Source organism: Polypterus senegalus, chromosome 6 (assembly GCF_016835505.1).
Source record: "Polypterus senegalus isolate Bchr_013 chromosome 6, ASM1683550v1, whole genome shotgun sequence".
NCBI lineage: Eukaryota > Metazoa > Chordata > Cladistia > Polypteriformes > Polypteridae > Polypterus > Polypterus senegalus.
Window position 1 is genome coordinate 115,385,353 of NC_053159.1, and position 8,346 is coordinate 115,393,698.

An 8,346-nucleotide genomic window follows, 5' to 3' on the forward strand; every position below is an offset into this window, starting at 1 on the left:
TTTCATTTTTATACAGCAACTGTAGTCCTTATAAAGTAAAGAAGAAACATGCAAACTAACAATCAGCATATATAAAACAAAAACGATATTTTGTCAAGAGTGCAGCTGCAGTACGTGTGGTGAGAAGTTCTTTTGTTTTTGAAAATGGAAAATTTGTGCACGTGCTCTAAAGGTAGCAGCTGACACAACCCCAAGTGAGTCAGAGAAGCGACTGCCATCTGAAAAACAGCTATCTGTGCAGGATCTCCATCTTATTTCCCTAATTTAATAAGACGTACAGCTTTCTCTAACACGATTAAAGGGCAAATCAAGAGCAACATTTGCCACTAATGAACAGATCCAAGCAGAGCTGCCATAAGCAGCACAGCATGACATAGTGACTAAATGTGACGAGTTCTGGAGGAAAAGATGTGCCAGAGAGCAGACAAAAGGCCCACTTTTTTATTACAATTATTGTTACTCAAAGCTACTTCATTTAAAGAATGTTGCCACGTTTTTCTTTTGCATTTACTACTTCCTGGTGGATGATGCAGTGGTTACCACTGCTGGTTCACAGATCGATCTTGCTGGGTTCAAACCTCACCACTGATGACTGGTAGTCCATTTCTGTGTTTAGTCGCTAACCCTAAAGATGTTTCTATTTGTAATTCTACGTTTTCCTCATGTTGGTATTTCATGAATTGGTACTTAATGTTGGCAATTTTATTTATCATTTCTTATAAACTCTGAAATGTTTAATACTGTATTTGTTAATCTGTGTAGCATTCTGAGCTAGTCTCTTGTGCAGGCGCAATAAGAAAAAAGAATTGAATTGAAAACAGTTATGAAAGTAATTTAAAAAGTAATTACTTAGACTGCAGTTTAAGGCCGAGTTTATACTTGGTATGGAGAAGAACGTCAGTTTATCTAGACAAAGGTTAACAAAGAGATTGAAACAGCCATCAACACTGACTGAGGACATACTCTCTGAAATCTGAAGCTGCCCCTCCACTTCCCTTGGGATGTAACTCCCTCAGATCATTAGAACATTAAATATATTTTAATGAGAAAATGGCTTCCAAATGAACAAAACTTGACAATCCTATTCACCTAACTTCTCTAAAATAATATTAAGTTAAGTTTTGAAAGTCCCACTGTCTACCAAAGTACTTGGTAACTTATTCCATGTGTCTGCAGCTGTCTGTGTGAAGAAAAGTTTTCTAGCATTTGTGCAAGTTTTACCTTAACAATGGCGCCAAAGTGCGCTTGTTGAATTCATTTTAAGGCAACAGCCACTGTACTAATGGCTTTCATAATTTCAAAAGCTTCATTCATGTCATGTTTTAATCTCCCTTTGCTTAAACTGTAAAGGTTCAACTCCTCACATCTCATGGCCTACAGCCCTAGAATCAGCCTACTGTTCTCTGAACCTTTTCTAGCGTTGATGTCTTTTCTTTATAAGTAGTCAGACCTTTTGTTGTGGTGCTCCAAATGGTGGTCAGGCACTTCCTGTTGTTTTAATTTTTCTTCAGAACTTGATTGGTGTTCACCTGTGTCACTGTGGCTTATTTAGACATACTGTAGTTTGTTTGTGTGTATAAGGTCCCAGAATTCACACTGGTCTTTAAAGACAACCAGGAGTATATGACAATGACCTGTACCGTACACCCAAGACAATGCTAGTGTGGTTTTGGGACAAGTCTCTGAGTGTCTTTAAAGCCCAGACTTACACCTCATAGACCATCTGTGGATAGCCCACTTAACAGACACTTCTCATCCAGTCTAACAGAGCTTGACAGGAAGGATGAGATAAACTGCCCAAATCCAGGAGTGCAAAGCTTGTAGAGACATAACCATGAAGACTGGAAGCTTTAATTGCTGCCAAAGGGGCTTCTAGAAAGTGCTAAATTAAGGGTCTGAATACTTATATCAATGATAGATTTCAGTTTTAGATTAATACATTTTGACACCTTTAAGAAAACCCGTTTTTACTTTGTTATTATAAGTTATTGAGTGCAGGTGGATGGGCAAACAATTCAGATTTATGCATTTCAACTTGAATCTATAACACAGTAAAGCATGCAGAAAGTGAGGGGTTCTGAATACTTTCTGAATCCACTGTATATTATACTATACGTGTAGGCTCCTCTAACATCATCTCACAGAATTGATTCAGTAAAATATGCACCTGAGATTTTAGTGACATTCTCTTTTTGTTTTACCAGTGTATTACTGGTAAATGTGTGCTGGAAGTACAGTATTACTGTCTGTTTTCTCACATGGCAGGAGTTCAATCGTGCAACGGTACCAGTTACATGTAAGCAATTATGGCCTCTGAAGGTCTTTTAGAAAACGTGCTGAGCCTGTGTCTGTAGCATGTTGTCTGGAGCTTGAATCATCCCTTGAAGATGCCCCTGTATTTCTCTGGACACATTCACATATCACAGTCGACCCATACAGACACACCGACTTGAACAAGGCTAAGAATTAAATGTGAGCCCCTGAAGCTTTGAGGTATAAACACCATCAGGTTGCCTTTTTTCAAAATATTATCTCGAGTAAATAACTGGTTTAAAACTGAACTGAAACTGTTACTGAGTTGCCTGCAGCACTCTGGCTGGATGTCTTTTCTGTTTGGGTATTTTTGTGATTGTGCCCTGTAGACCAATGGCACCCAATTCACCAGGATTGATTCCTAACTTGCACCCTGTGGTGTGAGCAAAATCACTGGTTCCCTGTGATTCTGAAGTGAGTAGATGCAATTTACTCCACAGCACATGTAGGAATAAATCTGTTTTGTTAATTTAAAGTGACTAAAGACATATTTCCAGTTTTCAGTCATAAAACAACGTGAACCACCAGGAAGCTTACAGCAGCCCTAACCCAATACAGACAGGCAGAGACACAAGTGCAACACACAACACACTTTATTTTACAGAGGGTAGATGCTTTTCTTGCTCCCCAGAGCACAGCATAGTATAATCCACCAGAATAGAAATCTCTCAAACTCCTTTTCATCTCTTCTTCTCTTGTTCAGTCCTTCTGCCTGCACTGTCCCTCTGGAAATCTTCATCCACTTCCTCCCGACTCTGGCTCCTCGAATGTCGTTCCTCCCGACTCCAGCTCCTGGGATTGCTCCATGTGGCTCATCAGGGTTACCTGGAATCACTCCCAGGTGTGGTGGAAGTCCACTATATGGTTCTGAAGCTCCTCCATGGAACCCAACAGGGCTGAACCAAACTCCAGCTCCCAGTGTGCCTTGCAAGGATCCATGGCACCACAGCCACCCAGGAGGGCTGCCCTCTAGCATCTCAGGGGATGTATTGTCTCACCGATCCTCTCTCCCCCAGTCCTTCCATTCCGTTGGCGTCACAACAGGTACTCTTCTGCAGTTATGCACACTCAGGCAGACCAATCAGTCCCCAAATACATACCGAGAACAAGCAAACATCATGTAGAGCCTGTCCATTGTTCAGAAATCTTGAAGATTGCCTGGGGACATTGGGGCAGACCTGAGGTGAGCACTCATGATCTTAATAGTGATCATTTGTTTAAATGTGGATCTCTTTTTGTCCGGTGTCTTTCTGGAGATGGAGTAATGGAGCAATGACTTCAGCTAAGGCAAGAGAACCTGCAGATCCAGGGATGTTATTCTAGAGCACTTTGTGACTTATTATACATCTTGTTCATGGCAAGACATAGACAGGACCTCTTCTACATGAGTGATTGGCTGCTGTCCCAAATTCTGTCAAGCTAAACCTGAGCTACTGCCATTGTAAGGTGAGAATGCTACATCTGAGTCGCTTGTCCACCCCCATGAAAACATCTCTACTAAGTAACTTAGTGATGCATGCATATAACATAAGGTCAGCTACTGTAACTTAACTGCATGTTACACGTCTGATGAATCTCTCTGTTTCTCTCACTAAATGATAAAAGCACTATATATGACGACACCAATATCAGACAAGCAATACTATATGTTTGAGAATAACTTTTGTGAAATAACACACTGCTTTTGAAAGATAAAGCAATTCCTTTGTGAAATAACACAATTATATATTTTTGAGTGGCAGGAACAAGTTTCCACAATGTATAAAATGCAAGATACAAACTAAAACAATCCAAACTACAATAAGACGTAGAGACAGAACTCATCTTTACACTTGTATCAACTTTTGTGCCTGAAGCAAATTAAAATCAGTGTTACATCCGGAGTAGGTGAGCCGTATAAAGGAGAAAAAGGCCTGGCACATTCTACAATGAATGGGCTGAGAAGGAGTCCCTGGTAAATGACGAATGAGCAGACACGCTGGTATCTGCTGACATTTAGAGACAGCACTAAGGATCACAGGCTAAATGTTAAAACGGTAAGGAAATTCTCTAAAAATCCACATATGTCCTAATTCGGCATAATATTAAATAAAACATGCTCCCCCACGACTTCTTAATTTGATTTGGATCTGGAATCTGAGCTGGCCTTTACAAATCTCCCATTTTTTTCATCATTCTTTCAGGTATTCATTTATTCTTTGCTTTAAGTCATTAGTTTTCTGTATGACTTAGCTGGTCTTCAGCTTCTTCTTGTGAATGAATGGCCTGACATTCTCCTGAAGACCGCTTCGATACAGAAGACAGCCCATGACTCCTTCAGTGACCGCAGGTCGTCCGGAGCCTGAGGTATCCCCAAACCACAACATGACCACCACCACCACCATCTTGATAAGAGGATCTTCCTGTGGAATTCAGAGGGAGTCTTTGCACAGATGTAATGAAGCTTGCATTATCTACTAGCACTCTTCTGTTCATTGACCATTGTTCAGAACTCTTGAAGATTGTCTGGGGACATTGGAGCAGACCTGAGGTGAGCACTCATGATCTTAATAGTGATCATTTGTTTAAGTGTGGATCTCCTTTTGTCCGGTGTCTTTCTGGAGATGGAGTAATGGAGCAATGACTTCAGCTAAGGCAAGAGAACCTGCAGATCCAGGGATGTTATTCTAGAACACCTTGTGAGTTATTATACATCTTGTTCATGGCATACATGGACAGGACTTCTTCTACAGGAGTGATTGGCTGCAGTCCCAAATTCTGGCAAGTGACACAAAATGGCTGAAATGGAGGCTGACAAATCGTAACTGATAAACATCAATAACCATTCTGAAGGTGTCATCTTTGGATCATGACAAGAAGTGCCTCCAGATCCCAGCTAGGGGTGTCAGCTGCTCCAATTTAAATTACGCCAAGCCGATTGTTAACCAAAGTCTTCGCACAGCTGATCCTCAGTTTCCTTTTAATTAGGGTAAATTCGCCAGGAAACAATAACAGTCTCATGCTGGATTACCTAGCATACCAAGCAAATGAAAGAAGCACTGTCCTAGCTCTTTGTAAGGCACTTGACGCAGTAACAACAATAGCTCTTTATTTACAAGTCACAAGGGCATGAAAATCATAGGCAGCCTGTCAGAAACATGCATGCACATTACTGAAGGGCTAGGGAAGGTATTAGAAAAGCACGGGGTGAGTCGCATAATCACAAACATGGAGAAAACCCAAGGTGCTCATAAATAGCGGGCCCCAACAGTCCAGGGGTACAATTGTGCACCTCTCAAAAATCTCTCTTTTGACAGCTACCTCTGTGGCATTATGGGAAGTCAGTTCCTCCCCTCATCTGTATTTAAATAGGGCAGCTTTAATTTAATTCAATTTAATTGAATTAAAGAAGGAGAGCTAGCTTTTGCTACAATGATATTCTACTAAACCCCACAAAAACATCTAAACAAAACCACTATGAGCTATAAACAGTAGTGCAGATTATGCTTTTTCACATCATTGTATTCAAAGTGAGTATATTTTTATTAACCCTCATTCTCATACTGCAGTTTCATCCATGAATTAAAAATACAAAGCCAGGCTGAATGGAACTGTCTCGCTTTTTTGTGTCTTAGCACCCCCTACAGTCAAATCTACAACATTACTACAAAGTGTCCACCTGTTCTCTGTTTAGAACTTCTACTTTCTAAGACTGTCTGCAGTCCAAATTCGTGTTCATGTGTACAGACAGAATAAAGCAAGTTCTTACTTGGCCAGTGGCCTCCAAAGTGACAACACAATGACAAAAGGTGCAGCATTCAGGAAATGCGTTTGTGTTTATTGTGGAGAAGCTCATTTTCTCAGAAATAGATACTCTATTCGGATGTATATGCTGTGTAATGGGGTTTCTGGGGTTGAGGAATTGTTTCCAGCCCCAAAATCTTAGTTTTCTGACTCTCCACATGTATATTAATAACAGAATCAATATTCAAGTTCCAGGGATAACAATTGTTCAATTCTTGTTTAACAGATCAGAATATTTTGCTCATTTTCCCAGTAAAGCACAAGAAAAAAAATCCATGCAGGCCTGGGGGCTATTGGTTTAAGTCTTATAGATGAATGAGCCTAAGTGTCCGGCATTTCACAGATGTAAATAAATAGAGAAAAACGTTGTTTTTATATTGAACATGGCTAAGTACAGCCCATGGTGAGACAAAAGATACAGAAGATCAAAGATGTAATCCCGCACTACAATGAAATTGTTATCCAGATAAACTGAGAAGAAAATGCTGTGGCCATGGTCTTAGATGACATCCCACTTTGGCCTGTAGAAAAGTTTGTGTGCGCTAATGATGATGTCCTCCCATCAATCCCAGTGCACTCCTGCGGCCTGATGGGAATTGTAGTCCCACCCACTACTACCTCTTTCCCTGATATATCTGTACAGCCTACATTTTGAGTTTGACTCAGAAATGTACAGACAATATTTCATGAAAATCAGTTGTTTAAGTGTGATTGATGAACAAATAGACAAACAAACAGCTTATAATTTGACTTATTTAGATTAACCATGTCAATTCAAATTGCATGTCTCTTCCATCATGAAAGATTATGTTATCATTATTAATTAATGTATACCCAATGTTACCTTAGGGTTTACTTGGTGGAAACAAGCCATTGATTAACTTGGTGTGAAGTGAACTTGAGTCTTGGGCAGCAGAAGTGATTTACTTTGTAGTTGTGGTTTCACTAAAATGAAGAAAATGAGTCGCAGTGTTTTATGTTGTACTGTCAGCACCTTCCTGAGTAGTAATCATATGTTTTTAGCAAAGAGAAATCCCTGGAGTTGCCTTCTCACAGAAGATATGACTGTTATGTTGATCTTTTATCAGCTGATCTCTTCTGCCTCAGGGTAGGCTATACACTCTTTATGAATCTGACTACAAGGCTATAGAAAGTTACATAAAAGCAGTGTGTTAGTCACCCTTCTAACAGCTCAGTAACGGCAAGCTTCTTCTTTGTTGCTACTTCTCCTCTGCATTGGTTATAGTCAATTGAACGAGGGAACAGTAAAGATTATTCATTCCCGCTAATTCGTTACTCTTAAATTAACAACACCACTATCTTCACAAGGTTTGATGTGTTTTATCTCATTCAAATCACAGAGCAAGACATGTGAAAAGAGGGTTCAACACTACTTCTGGGCATTACTCAAGTAAGGGAAGTATTATGTGGTTTGAGAAAGAATTGCCTGTATGTCAAAGAGGAAAAAGTACACTTTCCGTTACTCCTCTGTGTTATTTCTTGGTTATCAAATTATTCCAAAACACATTAAGTATGAATTCTGCAAAGGTAATAGCAAAGATAATAGCAATTAGCAACCGACTTAACACCAAACTCTGTGGAGCAGGTCCAGTGTTTTGTAAAATTAAAGAATGACTAAGGCATTTCATTAAATATTTTAATACTATCTATCTATCTATCTATCTATCTATCTATCTATCTATCTATCTATCTATCTATCTATCTATCTTTATTCTTCTCTGGCACTTTCTGTTTGTCTCCAATCAGTGCCAATGGACACCCAAAAAAAATTCACTACACTCGTTAGCCTACAAGACCGATGATTTTAAAAAGTTTGTGACATGCTGTAGAGTTCTGGTTTATCCCACAGAAACTATTCTAACTCTCCCTACAATAACGAGCACATTTGGACACCACTTCAGTACCCTAAAGTATACACATGTCCACATTCATTCATTCATTTTCCACCGCTTACCCAGGTTATGGTGGTAACAATCTTAGCAATGAGGTCCATTTCTCCCTTTCCACAGCCACACTTGCCAGCTCATACTGTGGGATCCAATGGTGTTTCCAGGCCATCCCATCGACTCCTGGGTCTTCCCTCAAGGCTCTTCCCAGCTGGTTGTGTCCATAAGACCACCACAGGGAGACATCCAGGTTGTCAATTGCCTCCTCTAGATGCAAAGGGTCAGCAGCTTAACTCTCCCAGATGTCTGTGCTTCTCCCCCTATCTCAAAGCACACGTTCACT